This window comes from Salmo trutta, chromosome 7 (assembly GCF_901001165.1).
Source record: "Salmo trutta chromosome 7, fSalTru1.1, whole genome shotgun sequence".
NCBI classification, from domain to species: domain Eukaryota; kingdom Metazoa; phylum Chordata; class Actinopteri; order Salmoniformes; family Salmonidae; genus Salmo; species Salmo trutta.
In genome coordinates, this window is record NC_042963.1 from 48,140,542 (window position 1) to 48,155,941 (window position 15,400).

Genomic DNA, 15,400 nt, shown 5'->3' on the forward strand with positions numbered 1-15,400 from the left:
ATAGAAATAGAAATTCAAATACAAATGTCTGGAATTATATCATGAATGCATTTTTCCCCTTATAATTAAAGTCCCCAAGCCTTTCATCATGCCACAAGGTTTACAATGTTGGAATGCAAAATGACTCATTGTTGGCACACAATATTAAAAATGTTTTGAAATGAATAGGCCTACATTTATTAATTATTTAATACATAATTTATCAATCATGTATTAATGAAAATGTTTTTTGAAAAAGATAATTAAAGCAAGCAAGCAAGCCTTGTAATATGTTCAATATAATAGTCGCTGTAAACGTATTCATAATGCTTTATAGTTTACACAGGTGGTTTATGGAAACTGTTAGCAATATAGGATGAGATAGACAGTAACCATATTCTCCAATCTGGGCGCGTTAAGCATCACTGGTCCACGCGCTGCCTTCAGTCTCCTCGCAGTCGAAGGGAGGAGAGCGAGACAATACGCAGCACCTCCATACATGTAGTGATGCAACTGTTGTATTAAGGTTTCATATATTGTATATTTCTAGAATTCCTTCTTCTGAGAGGGAACAGAACCCCTAGACACTCGGGACAGGTCGGTCGGCGCATCTACGGCAGCAAAGAATTCACGAGCTGAAGACTGACTGTAGCAGAGTTGTAGGGCTACTGTAAAGCGGGCACTCGACGGTTTCATTAGATGCGTTTGCAGAGAAGTAAAGCATGACAACATCCTCCGCGGGGTAAAACGACGACATTATGTTTTGACGTAAGTAACCTATTTTACATATTTCGTATACAGTAATATCTGCAATGTTTTTAAGATGAACAATGTTGTGGATGTGGAGCCCTACTGTAGATAAATAGCCCGAGCAAGAATGTAAGACCTTAATTCACTGGTCTACACACAAAGTATGTTAGCCTACACACAAATACTAGAAACTTGGCTTCTTACCCATGCTTTTAAGGTTATCCTGAGGTATAGCCCACATCTACTGTAAATACAGTTGCAGTAGGTTAGCCTATAATAACCTTCACTTCGGTGGATAAATACAGTTAGATTCCAAAAAGAAGCGACCTACTTCAACAATGTTAGGTTGAGAGGAGTCAAGAATGTCAAACTTTGAGATAGGCTATTATTGTTGAATAAACTGCAGAGGGCACACATGTAACACAAAACAAAACACATCCATTGCTGTAGTCCTCATATCTAAATAGTAGTTCATACATTGCTGTAGTAGCTAGTAGTAGTTGCTGTAGTTTTCCTAATTCTGTAGAACAGCTTGTGTCCTGGGGTGGTGAGAGTGACAGCACCATGGCTCATCTAAGGGGCCTGTGGCCAAACAGCTACTCATTACTGTGCAGCAGCAGTGCTGGTTTCTGTTGGCTGGAGACGGCGTGTGGCTCATCATCAGGGGTCACTGTGAGGGGTGTTGCATCGTGATGAAACTACATTTTTTACTAAGACACACTGAGTAAGGTTAACTAAATGAATTCATCTGAATTCACATACCAAAAATCAATAGCAGATCATTAAAACCTTTAATACAGCAGTATCACAAGTATTACATTACAAGTTATGTTTTCTGTTATAATTGTGTCCTAATGCTCTCTCTTAGCCTATGATTATTAATCTCCTACATAAACAGTTCGATTAGGTGTAGTGTCAGTCAATGATTAACACGAGATCGTTAAATGGAAGATTTTCTAAGGTCCTTGATACGTGCCCTTCACCTGGACTCCTGGATACTTAGTTGCTCCTTGACTAGAATGTTAAAGGCTCACACACATAGCACTGATTCTAGCGTTCGTCTGCCGATCATTCAGCGCGCTGTGTTTTAGGGGTCACCCGCTGTCTGACTGCCGACATTTTCAGGTGATTCTACATGTAAAATCGGTGAGCACTCGGTTCACAAATTGCGTTCAGAGGTGCTTAGTACTCTCAGCCAGCAAACACTATTGGTGTGTCTGAGCCCTAATTCTTTACTAGACTGAAATGGTGTAATCAGTCAACTATTCCTGTTTCTTTCCACTCTCCAAAATGAACAGTGGTTCTCAAACTTTTTTGCTTACTGAACCCCCGCCCCCCAAAAACAAAAATCTAAAATATTGCAATTGCGATTTGACTTCCAATATAGATGTTGGAATCCTAGAAACAAAATGATTTATATTAAGAAGCAAAGTGGAAGCATCGTTTTTGTTTGGAACAGTCTGTTGACTGCTTTTGACCTAACAGAACAGCATGCAAACGTACACTGAGATTACAAATCATTAAGAACACCTTCGTAATAGTGAGTTATACCCCCTTTTGCCCTCAGAACAGCCTCATTTCGTCGGGGGCATGGACTCTACAAGGTGTCTAAAGCGTTCCACAGGGATGCAGGTCCATGTTGACTCCAATGCTTCCCACAATTGTGTCAAGTTGGCTGGATGTCCTTTGGGTGGTGGACCATTCTTGATACACATGGCAAAATGTTTAGTGTGAAAAACACAGCAGCGTTGCAGTTCTTGACACATTTAAACCGGTGTGCCTGGCACCCTCTGAATGGCACACATACACAATCCATGTCTTAAATCCTTCTTTAACCTGTCACCTCCCCTTCATTTACACTAATTTAAGTGGATTTAACAAGTGACATCAATAAGGGATCATAGCTTTCACCTGGATTCACCTGGTCAGTCTATATCATGGAAGCCTATGTCATATACACTCAGTGTATAGTGAATCTAACAGCGTGGAGGAGGAACTGCGCTGCTTGAGTGACAGGGGGCGGGGCTTTGTGTGTATGGGAAGCAGCCACAAGAGGAAAGAGGAAGAGACGACAAACAGAGTAAACTATAAAAACGGACGTTACACGCAGACAGAGTAAACTGTAAAAATGGACGTTAAACGCAGACAGAGTAAACTATAAAAACGGACGTTACACGCAGACAGAGTAAACTGTAAAAATGGACGTTAAACGCAGACAGAGTAAACTATAAAAACGGACGTTAAACGCAGACAGAGATAACTGTAAAAATGGACGTTAAACGCAGACAGAGTAAACTGTAAAAATGGACGTTACACGCAGACAGAGTAAACTATAAAAACGGACGTTATACGCAGACAGAGTAAACTGTAAAAATGGACGTTACACGCAGACTGAGTAAACTGTAAAAACGGACGTTACACGCAGAGTAAACTGTAAAAATGGACGTTACACGCAGACTGAGTAAACTGTAAAAACGGACGTTACACGCAGACAGAGTAAACTGTAAAAATGGACGTTACACGCAGACTGAGTAAACTGTAAAAATGGACGTTACACGTAGACAGAGTAAACTATAAAAACTGATGTTACACGCAGACAGAGTAAACTATAAAAACTGATGTTACACGCAGACAGAGTAAACTATAAAAACTGATGTTACACGTAGACAGAGTAAACTATAAAAACTGATGTTACACGCAGACAGAGTAAACTATAAAAACTGATGTTACACGTAGACAGAGTAAACTATAAAAACTGATGTTACACGCAGACAGAGTAAACTATAAAAACTGATGTTACACGCAGACAGAGTAAACTATAAAAACGGACGTTACACGCAGACAGAGTAAACTGTAAAAACGGACATTACACGCAGACAGAGTAAACTGTAAAAACGGACGTTAAACGCAGACAGAGTAAACTGTAAAAATGGACGTGGCGTTTCAAAATAATGCGAAATGAATATCTCTTGTGATATGTATATCGCCCGTGAATATTGCAATTTCGATGTGAATTCGATTAATTGTGCAGCCCTACTCCCGATTGCATTTTGAACTTCCCAGGATACCACCTCATTTGCATTTTACAAACAGGTCTATGTTGAGTCTTCCTAAGTACCCCCTGTGGATAGGCCAAGTACCCCCCAGGTCTTCCTAAGTACCCCCTGTGGATAGGCCAAGTACCCCCCAGGTCTTCCTAAGTACCCCCTGTGGATAGGCCAAGTACCCCCCAGGTCTTCCTAAGTACCCCCTGTGGATAGGCCAAGTACCCCCCAGGTCTTCCTAAGTACCCCCTGTGGATAGGCCAAGTACCCCCCAGGTCTTCCTAAGTACCCCCTGTGGATAGGCCAAGTACCCCCCAGGTCTTCCTAAGTACCCCCTGTGGATAGGCCAAGTACCCCCCAGGTCTTCCTAAGTACCCCCTGTGGATAGGCCAAGTACCCCCCAGGTTGAGAACCTCTGATTAACAGCATGTATACTCACATTACATGTATACTTCAAATCTAAAGGTTTCAGTTACTTCTCTTTTCAGTTTAGCAAATTTCATTACGGCATGTTAAATGTGTTTCTAAACAAAAAATCAAGACTGACATTTTGTTCTACATATTCTTAATTGTTGACTGTCAAAGGGTCGATAGACAGTGTGTGAGTCATCTGAGCGGCCATCTAGCTGAACTAGGCAGGCAGCATCTCCAGTATCTTTCGTATCTTTCTGTGAAAGGTTAGACAAATGCCACAAATAATTGTCAAGAGCAGTTTCCTTATAATGTCTTTCCGTTGGCTTGCCACTATGATTATCCGAGGAGGATAAGGTCAGAGGGGCCAATGAATATCTAGTCGGCCTTGCGGTGTGTGTGTGGAAGCCATCAAGCTTACTGTGACAGTAAAGATGTGAGACTGAGAGGTGTAGTCTTTGACAAATGAGGACTGTCTGTGACGGTGAAAGTGGATTTCTGGCTGCACCTCTTGTTTCTGTGCATCCAGTCACTGCTGTGGCTGTCCCAAATGACACCCTATTCCCCATGAAGTGCACTACTTCTGGTCAAAAGCAGTGCACTATATAGGGGAAATTATGCCATTTGGGACACACAGCCTGTGTAAAGAGGCCTTAGAGCCAGCTGTTGACAGACTGTATGAATGAATGGACTGTGTCTGTGTGGACTCTGCCATGTTAAGCAGCATTACTACAGTAAGTCAAGCACCACTGCCAAGATTAGCAGTGGAAAGCAAGGGTGCGTCCCAAATGGCACCATAGTCTCTATTTAGTGCACTACTTTTGACCAGGACCCTCTTTATATAGGAGTTAGGGTGCCATTTGGGATCGCAGCCCAAGACTCTTAACACTCTAGGCATGGATCTAGCTCCCATCTCGGTGGAATCAGAGATGCAGCTCTGATGGCCGTCGAGTGCTTAACTGGTTCACTAAGCATCATGCTGATGCAGGGCTTGAATTTCATGTTTATAAAAGAGGTAGGAATCGAAAAAGGACCGGCTGTATGTATGCCCTCCCTCGTTTTGCCACCAGTGCTTTTGTCTGCCCTGCTTGCAGTGTTTACTGAAGATTTTAGATTTTAGTTTTGAGTGGAGGTGTGTGATGGCTCCCAAAGCAGCGTCCCGAGATACAAGATTTTGAATTGAAAAAAACACTTTTTCATCAAATGGGCTTTTCATGTAGGTAGCAATTTTATTCCACTGTGTAGTTACTGCCACAAATGGTATTTTCTTTCAAAGGGTATCCTTTTGAATTACCCTTTCAATTCAAGCCCTTATTCCTGCTTTTACACCCTATTTTCAAACTTGTTGGCCTCATGTTTTCAGATATCTCAAAATGAAGTTCTGAGTCACAAGGTGTAACAAGGTGTGAGTCAAGTGACGCTTCTTTTGTTCCCGTAAAACAGATAGAAGCAATTATCTGGGAGCTGCTATAGTGTTAGAGACATTCCATAAACAGTCAAGTGTTTATCGCCCCATAAAGTTCCTTTATTCTGCAGTTTGACATCAAAAGGGGGTTTGTTGACTTCGTTTGACAGACAAATTAACAGCATGCTAGTCCAAGACATTCCCATTGAGAGAATGATAATTAGATGTCTGTTTTTTAATACACTGAACATTTAATAGGAGGGCTTGTGGTTGTCAAACTGCTGGCTTTGGGGAATTAGCACAAAGTCTACAAGGAATTGAGAGGCACAGGTTGATTCTTTTTGCTCTACCGATCATTTCACCTTTCACTTGGCAGTCTGAGATTTTGAACTTGAAGCTAAAATAAAAGATTCTCAATAAAACAAACTATACTATGTAAAATATCAGGACACAGAGATAGTCACATGGTGGCCAAATGTTCTCATTATTTGCTGTTAAAAATCACCATAGAGGCATCTTGTTGAGCACTGGGGAGGCATTGCTGCATTGATCTGATTTGTGTTTATATTTATTATGGATCCCCATTAGTTCCTGCCAAGGTAGCAGCTACTCTTCCTGGGGTTTATTATGGATCCCCATTAGTTCCTGCCAAGGCAGCAGCTACTCTTCCTGGGGTTTATTATGGATCCCCATTAGTTCCTGCCAAGGCAGCAGCTACTCTTCCTGGGGTTTATTATGGATCCCCATTAGTTCCTGCCAAGGCAGCAGCTACTCTTCCTGGGGTTTATTATGGATCCCCATTAGTTCCTGCCAAGGCAGCATCTTCTCTTCCTGGGGTTTATTATGGATCCCCATTAGTTCCTGCCAAGGCAGCATCTTCTCTTCCTGGGGTTTATTATGGATCACCATTAGTTCCTGCCAAGGCAGCAGCTACTCTTCCTGGGGTTTATTATGGATCCCCATTATTTCCTGCCAAGGCAGCAGCTACTCTTCCTGGGGTTTATTATGGATCCCCATTAGTTCCTGCCAAGGCAGCAGCTACCCTTCCTGGGGTTTATTATGGATCCCCATTAGTTCCTGCCAAGGCAGCAGCTACTCTTCCTGGGGTTTATTATGGATCCCCATTAGTTCCTGCCAAGGCAGCATCTTCTCTTCCTGGGGTTTATTATGGATCCCCATTAGTTCCTGCCAAGGCAGCATCTTCTCTTCCTGGGGTTTATTATGGATCACCATTAGTTCCTGCCAAGGCAGCAGCTACTCTTCCTGGGGTTTATTATGGATCCCCATTATTTCCTGCCAAGGCAGCAGCTACTCTTCCTGGCGTTTATTTTGGATCACCATTAGTTCCTGCCAAGGCAGCAGCTACTCTTCCTGGGGTTTATTATGGATCCCCATTATTTCCTGCCAAGGCAGCCGTTACTCTTCCTGGGGTTTATTATGGATCCCCATTAGTTCCTGCCAAGGCAGCATCTTCTCTTCCTGGGGTTTATTATGGATCACCATTAGTTCCTGCCAAGGCAGCAGCTACTCTTCCTGGGGTTTATTATGGATCCCCATTATTTCCTGCCAAGGCAGCAGCTACTCTTCCTGGCGTTTATTTTGGATCACCATTAGTTCCTGCCAAGGCAGCAGCTACTCTTCCTGGGGTTTATTATGGATCCCCATTATTTCCTGCCAAGGCAGCCGTTACTCTTCCTGGGGTTTATTATGGATCCCCATTAGTTCCTGCCAAGGCAGCAGCTACTCTTCCTGGGGTTTATTATGGATCACCATTAGTTCCTGCCAAGGCAACAGCTACTCTTCCTGGGGTTTATTATGGATCCCCATTAGTTCCTGCCAAGGCAGCAGCTACTCTTCCTGGGGTTTATTATGGATCCCCATTAGTTCCTGCCAAGGCAACAGCTACTCTTCCTGGGGTTTATAATGGATCCCCATTATTTCCTGCCAAGGCAGCAGCTTCTCTTCCTGGGGTCCAGCAAAATTAAGGCAGTTATATACAAATAAAAACATTACATTACACTTCACAACAGATTTCACAACACTATTCTACTACCACATACTGTATCTACAACACAAACTCCATGTGTACTTGTATGTATAATGCGTGTGTCTGTGCCTGTGTGTGTGTGTGTGTGTGTGTGTGTGTGTGTGTGTGTCTCTTCACAGTTCCTACTGTACCGTAAGGTGTAGTTTTATCTTTTTTTAATCTGATTTTACTGCTATTGTCATGAGGAAAAGTTCATGTTCTGAAGCTTGTGCTCTTTAACCATCGTTATAATGTAATGTGCTGTGAGTCACAGATGGCATCGTTGATGGCAGAGGGTACTGTAAGGAGAGACGCTAAATACATTTGTCAAAAAATGTCAAGCACTCACTCATTTTAAGTGATTCACTCTTTATTTAATAGCATCTCCAGCCACTCGTTTGTGTGGGTTGCCTTTGGCAGCCCGCCGTTTCCCATTGTTCATTTCTGCATCTTGCTGTGTCAATCATTTAGTTGGTTACCTGCCGCACTCGCTGGCTGCATTAGCAATACAATGTCCATTTCTGTAACCATGTAATCAATGAGAGACAACGTGCTGAAGTAGTCTTGGCACAGTTTAACTGCTGTTAAAATCTCACACAGTTGTGTTTCTTTTGAAGCACTTAAATAAAGGTTAAATAAAAAAATGTATTTTGCAGCTAGGTTCTCACCTTACATTGGGGGAGAGGGGGTTAATTTGGGGGTTAATTTGAGGCAAAATAGTAAGTTTCTGGGAAACCATGCACAAAATTAATTATTTGACCAAATGTTTAGGAAGAGATCTTCCTTTCATGGAGTTTGTGAAGGAACAAAAAAACAGATTTTCACCAACAAAAATTTATTTATTGTGTTGGAGATAATTTTAAGATTGTTCTATACATCATTTGGGGTCTCTATAAGCTTCAATATGAGGTCCTAAACCTAGCATGATAGTGCAACCTTGTAACTGTGTGGGCAACTATAGACAAAATGTTTGCGTTGGGGAAAGTTGAGCCAATGACCATGGGTTAAGTTGAACCAATGGTTGAGCCAATGGCAAGTTGAGCAAATTGAAGTGCATTCTTCCCAATGCAAGGCATTATCACTGGGATATGAGGTAACAACAGGGCCTGGCCTATGTTAAAGAGCCACTGAACATTCCAATTGGCATGTGTTTTTCTGTTGCTCATTCGAAAAACAAGATTTCAGTCTTGAATGTGTATTTCCTGACTGATTCCACATTTCGTTAATGATGTTTGTACCCCATGATACGCTGTAGACGTGGAAGCCTGTTTCACTTCTTCAAAATCCCCAGAATGAATCTAAGATAACTAAAAAAATCTGTAATACATTTTGACGTTTTTGCCGAGGATCTTTTGGTTGCGCAATTTTATATCAACCTACTGTAAGGTGTTTGGTGCAGTATTTCTCAAGTAAATAAAGTCATGTTAGTGGGCAAATGGTCATTGTCAAATAAAATCCCAACCTTCATTTACCCGTTTTGATACACGGATGTTCCAAACTCCGTTTTAGACCAGACTGACTTTATGACCCAAGTTATGCTATTTACCCTTTGTAGTACATTTTGACAGTAGAATAACTGTTTCTGACTCGAATCAATGCCACATAGGCCATTTTCAAAGGGATTTGTTGCTTTTTGAAGGCAGGCACTCTTTAAAGGTGTTACAAAAAGTACATTGTTTGTTAGGTGTTAAGCCTGTGTTAAAATATACTTAAAATGAAATGATTAAAAGACAATAAAACAATTGTGATTGCGTTGAATTGTGTTTGGGAAATAAAGATAGACTTGGTTTTAAAAACATAGTGGTAATGTTTAATTCAGCACAGAAATGTGTAGGCGGCTGAACTTACCCTGTCCTGCGGCTCAACTTACCTCACACCCGGTGTAAGTTGTGCCAGGAGACCACTTTTTTGGACAGCTATGTTTTCAAAACTGTTATGTTTACATTCATTCTGATTATTTCCAGGGAATCACAACATCCTGAAATACATGAAGATATCTTTGTTAGAGAGAATACTATATTTCCCTTGATGGAGTGATGCGGAATTTAAAAAAGGCTCAACTTACTCCACTCTCCCCTACCGTCACATGGAGCTAAATATATTATCTTAGATGAGTAGTTTCAAAATGTCATAATAGTTCCCATTATGTGCATACATTTATGCACTTTGGATTGACTTACCAATTAACCTGTAGTACTATAAATTCTCTGTGTATTATTTATGCAACTTGTAGGCTATACAGTAACTATAACTTCAAACCTGATCAAATAATTTCCCTTTTGAATGCATATGTTGCATATTTATTAGTTGTGTCCAGAGGGGTCTGCAGGACCAAAATGCACTTCCATCCCTGAAGAGAAAAGTGCCTTCCCTGTCTTCTAACATCCAGGTTGTATGAACTGTAATCTGAATCTTGATTTTGATGTGTTTATTAGGGGTGTAACAATTCACCAAACCCACGGTTAATTTATGTATTGCGGTTTTGGGGTCACAGTTCGGTTCACTTTCGGTACAGCGGTAAAATGAAATGCCAACAGTTACTGGAGTTCATTTTTGTTTATTTAAGAAAATACAAAGTGTTGGTATTCCTGATTGTGAATACTCATAAAAAAACAACACTAAAATAAAGTGCAATATGTGTGTAAAGTCAATATGTAAGCAAAGAGAAAAATATTCACAGTTGGTGTGACTCATAAAGGCGGTGTGTCTATAGCACAGTACTTCTCATCTCCCACTCCGGGGTAATGTGATGGGCTGTCACTGTTAAGTAGCTCTCTGTAGCCCTGGAGGTCCACCATCTGCAGTAAACGCACCACAGGGTACATTGGCTAATTCATTGAAAACTTTGGCTTTGGCTTGCTTATATTGAGCAGGTACTACCTGTTTGCTGAAATTGGTGCGAGAGGGAAGTTTGTAACGTGGCTCAACCACTTTCACAAGGTGCTAAAACCCTCTATTCTCAACCACCGAGAATAGGCGCATATCCACGGCTATAAACACTAATCGCGCTTGGAATTTCTTTAGCCCTGTCAGAATCAGCTGTGAAGAGCTGCTTGAATGCAGAGGGGAAGTGAAGTTGTGTTGTTGTTTCTTTGCATTTCTGTCTGGCTCCGGTGGTAGGAATATTGGGGCGGTTTTGGCATAAATGTATCAAAATGTTTGAGGTGTTGGCAGCTACATAGGCTATTCTCGATGAGCAGTGGCGACATGTGTTAACGTTTTATACGCAGCTCTCTGTCCATCGCCGTTGTAATCTACTTGGAAGCCAACATTTTCCCAAACTGGAGATTTAAACGGTTTATTGACCCCACCACTCTCCATCGTACAGAACTAGTTCCCGGCTGTGCCTCACAAATGGATAGTTTGAAATGCCGCAATTAAGATTTGAATTTGGATTACAATGTGCACATAGGCTCTAGTTGTTTTAACAGAATAGCCTGAAATGTTTTTTCAGTTCAGATTTCATCAAGTGGCATACAGCACAGCGTAGGCATTGCTTATTTTTTTAAATATTGTTTTTTATGTATTCATTCGTGTTCACAGTGCGGACCAAACTGAGTTCCCTGTACTGAACGGTTTGGTACAAATAGGTGTATCGTTACGCCCGTAGCGTTTATACTACAAAAGACACTGTGTTATTGAGGCATTATGTCATACAGCCTTCAGGGGGGGAGGATATTGGCAGATACATGAAAGGACTTGGCTGTAGTATATAGTGAGAGATAATAATAATAATGGAATGGAAATGTGTTTCTTGCATATCCCGACTCCCCCTGAGACACCAGCAGGGAGTGGGGTCACAGCCAGGGTCACCATTGTCGAGCGCCCCTGGAGCTCTGGTCAAAAGTATAGTGCACTAGGTAGGGAATACGCTGGCATTTGCAAGCAGCTAAAGTAAACGGTCCACAGTGAGGGATGAATAATATTCAACATAGCCGGCACAAACAATAGCACACAGCAAAGGAGAGAGGCTATGGATTATATAATGGAACTGTGTACCATTGAGACGATGGTGGAGATTGCAATTAATGCTCATGGCTCCTCAGAGGGATCTTTGAGGAACCAGTAGTTGTCTGCAGTGGAGTGAGCATGGTTGAGATGATAATGAGGGGTAATGTGGTGCTTGTAAGCAGCATGAAAGTGCCAAAGGAATCAACGACGAGAAGACACAGAATCCTCCATTAAATATACGTCAATGACAGTGGAAACAAAGAGCAAAGACCTAAACTCTTCATGTGTTTGTTAAGGGTGGGGTGTGTGTGTGTGTGTGTGTGTGTGTGTGTGTGTGTGTGTGTGTGTGTGTGTGTGTGTGTGTGTGTGTGTGTGTGTGTGTGTGTGTGTGTGTGTGTGTGTGTGTTGTGTGTGTGTGTGTGTGTGTGTGTGTGTGTGTGTGCGTGTGTGTGTCTGTGCATGGGTGTGTGCATGGGTATGTGTGTGCGTGTGTATGGGGAGGATAGTTGAAATAGCTTATTTATGAAGGCATCAACCCCCCTCCCTCTATCACACCAGCTGTTTATGACACTACAGTGGAGGCTTTGATCATCAGGCCAAGGGCACAGAGCTTGACGTGACAGATGCAGACCAGAAGGTAGGAACCGTAATTGTTGCTCTCTCACTCAAGTTTTTAAAATAGATGTGTCTCTTCATATCACAGCATTTCTTTACTCCACCGCCAAGTATTGTGTTATTATACCCATCGTGAAAATACCCCAGAATATGTTTTGGACACACCCCCTGAACTATAGCGCCACGCAATACAGATAAGATCTACTATTGCACTTGTTTGTGAAAAATAGTGCCTCTAACGACTTCAGGTAAATTATTTTTCTAATAACAAGACTTTGTATACAATTACAAGTTTGAACTCAAAGAGACAATAGCATTATCACAACAGTCAACAGTAGTACAAGGTGCCTTGGGAAAGTCCATTCAAAACAGGAGGAATGTTGCACCTGCTACCGGAGCTGTGAATTGTCGTCACTAATTTATTACCAGGGATTTCAGACAACGCAGGTGCCCAAACCCCATACTCATCTGACCTGGAAATGACTGCAAGCCAAACAGCTGCTTCATACATTCATGTCTAAATTGCTGTCATGCACTTGATTGTCCCTATTGAGTGTAATCTAATTATATGATAAGCATAGTAGGCATATATTTTTTGCAAAAAAAGCTATTTGAATGCTATTTGAACTTATACATTTCTGTCATGCTGGGTTACAGGTAGAATATTTAAATTCATATAATTTCATATTGAATCCATATTTGTTTTATTAATTATTTCATACATTGTACCTGTGGGCTGCCACTCAGAAGAAGACAACAAGAAGAGAAAATAAAAAAAACAATACAAAAGGTGCATAATTACAAAGTATTGATCATTTTGATCATATTTTAGAGTTTAAATAATAATAATTTCAGTACAAACAGGAACAGAAAACAAAAAAGAAGTGGGCCTCCAACCCCGAACTCCCATCCCATCCCATCCCCCCAACCAGCAAACAAACTTCTCATTTCCAAGTAAGGTCCTATGCTGTAGGTGATTTATCGTAATTAATTATATCAACAAAATGTCCACGATAAGTCGTCGGTTTGGTCGGTGTCAATCATTTTCAGTTTATCGTCCCAGCTCTAGTTGACATGGAACATATAAAAAAGGCTACCTGATCTAATAGCAAGCTCGCTCCACATTTTCACATAGGTAGCAGACCTGCGTTTAAATACATCTGTATTGGAGGATTTGTTATTTTAAACACTTTTTTCTGTGTATTTTAGTATTTTCAAGTACACAGCCCAAAACAAGTACTTTTATTGGAATGTTTGCATGGTTATTTGTAAAAAAATAAAAAAATAACAGTCTTCCAAATTACATTTTAAATAATTTTCAAAAACGTATTTGAAATACTATTTTCAAATACCTGGGTTAAATGTATGGCAGTGTATTTGAGTCAGTGTATGTGAGTATTTTCAAATACTTTCCAAGTGTATTTCCAAATACATTGTAATATTCAACTACTTGATTTTTCCAATAAAGGTTATCTGAATACTTACTTTGGAATGTATGTGAAAGTAATTGGGATATTTGAAATAGTACTTGAACCCAGGTAGTCACGATAATTATTAAATACATTAATGACATGAAATGCATACACTTCTCTTGCCACTGACGTTTACACCTCAGGGAAATAATTACTATAGCATTGACACGCCATGCATGAGCTTTGCATGGCTAGTTAATTCAAGGCAAGGCTATGCTACCCTAGAGCACTCCAGCAGTAGCTGTCAGGGAAACAATTATTTCTACCCAATTATTTTCTCCTCTGAGACAAAGGCGTAAAAGTGAATTGGATATTGGAGGAACTGTTTTATGTTGCTTCTTTCAAGGCTTTTTCTTTTATTGATGTCAGGTCTTTACCAAAGTCTTGTATGCATCACAGAGGGTAATTATATCCTACAATAGATCCATAATGCTATAAACAAGACTGCTGACTTATTGAGACCAGACAAATGACCAATCAATATATTTCATAGAGACACATTTATTTTTTAAATTACATTTACAATGTTTTTCCTTTTCTTGAATATCTTATTTGCCTGATGACAAACTGAATTCTTCCGCAGCTCTATTTTACCCTACAGTCTGAGACTGCCATCATTGAAGTGGTTTATGGTGACGTCAAAATGAGGGGTGTTGAATTTTTTCATGGGGATGGGGGGTTAAAGGTACAATATTTTAATTAATATAATTTCATATTATATTCCATTTGTTTTTCATTATTTCATACATTTTACCTGTGGGCTGCCACTCAGAAGAAGAAGACCACAAGAAGAGAATAAAAAAAATAAACATTACAAAAGGTGCATAATTACAAAGTATTGATAATGTTGATCATATTTTAAAGTTTAAATAATAATACATTCAGTATTCAGTGTGAACAGGAAAAGAAAACAAAAAAGAAGTGGGCCTCCACCCCCAATCTCCCATCCCATCCCCCCAACCAACAAACTTCACATACAGTGGCTTGCGAAATTATTCACCCCCTTGGCATTTTTCCTATTTTGTTGCCTCATAACTTGGAATTAAAATTGATTTTGGGGGGGTTTGTATCATTTGATTTACACAACATGCCTCCCACTTTGAAGATGCAAAACATGTTTTTTTGTGAAACAAACAAGAAATAACACAAAAAAACAGAAAACTTGAGTGTGCATAACTATTCACCCCCCCCCAAATTCAATACTTTGTAGAGCCCCCTTTTGCAGCAATTACAGCTGCAAGTCTCTTGGAGTATGTCTCTATAAGCTTGGCACATCTAGCCACTGTTTTTTTCCCCATTCTTCAAGGCAAAACTGCTCCAGCTCCTTCAAGTTGGATGGGTTCCGCTGGTGTACAGTAATCTTTAAGTCATACCACAGATTATCAATTGGATTGAGGTCTGGGCTTTGACTAGGCCATTCCAAGACATTTAAATGTTTCCCCTTAAACCACTCAAGTGTTGCTTTAGCAGTATGCTTAGCGTCATTGTCCTGCTGGAAGGTGAACCTCCGTCCCAGTCTCAAATCTTTGGAAGACTGAAACAAGTTTCCCTTAAGAATTTCCGTGTATTTAGCGCCATCCATCATTCCTTCAATTCTGACCAGTTTCCCAGTCCCTGCCGATGAAAATCATCCCCACAGCATGATGCTTCCGCCACCATGCTTCACTGTGGGGATGGTATTCTCGGGGTGATGAGAGGTGTTGGGCTTGCGCCAGACAGTGTTTTCCTTGATGGCCAAAAATCTACA

At 40.7% G+C, this 15,400-nt stretch overlaps 1 protein-coding gene across 2 annotated transcripts in view; it reads left to right on the forward strand.

Annotated features, from left to right (window-relative positions):
• Positions 1-400: 400 nt before the first annotated feature.
• Positions 401-15,400, forward strand: part of mgat4c (mgat4 family member C) — a 172,057-nt gene continuing 157,057 nt past the window's right edge. For both annotated transcript variants that reach the window (XM_029759211.1, XM_029759212.1), the window contains exon 1: positions 401-747. The gene's annotated coding sequence lies outside the window, so the exon portion shown is untranslated. The remainder of the gene's footprint in view (positions 748-15,400) is intronic.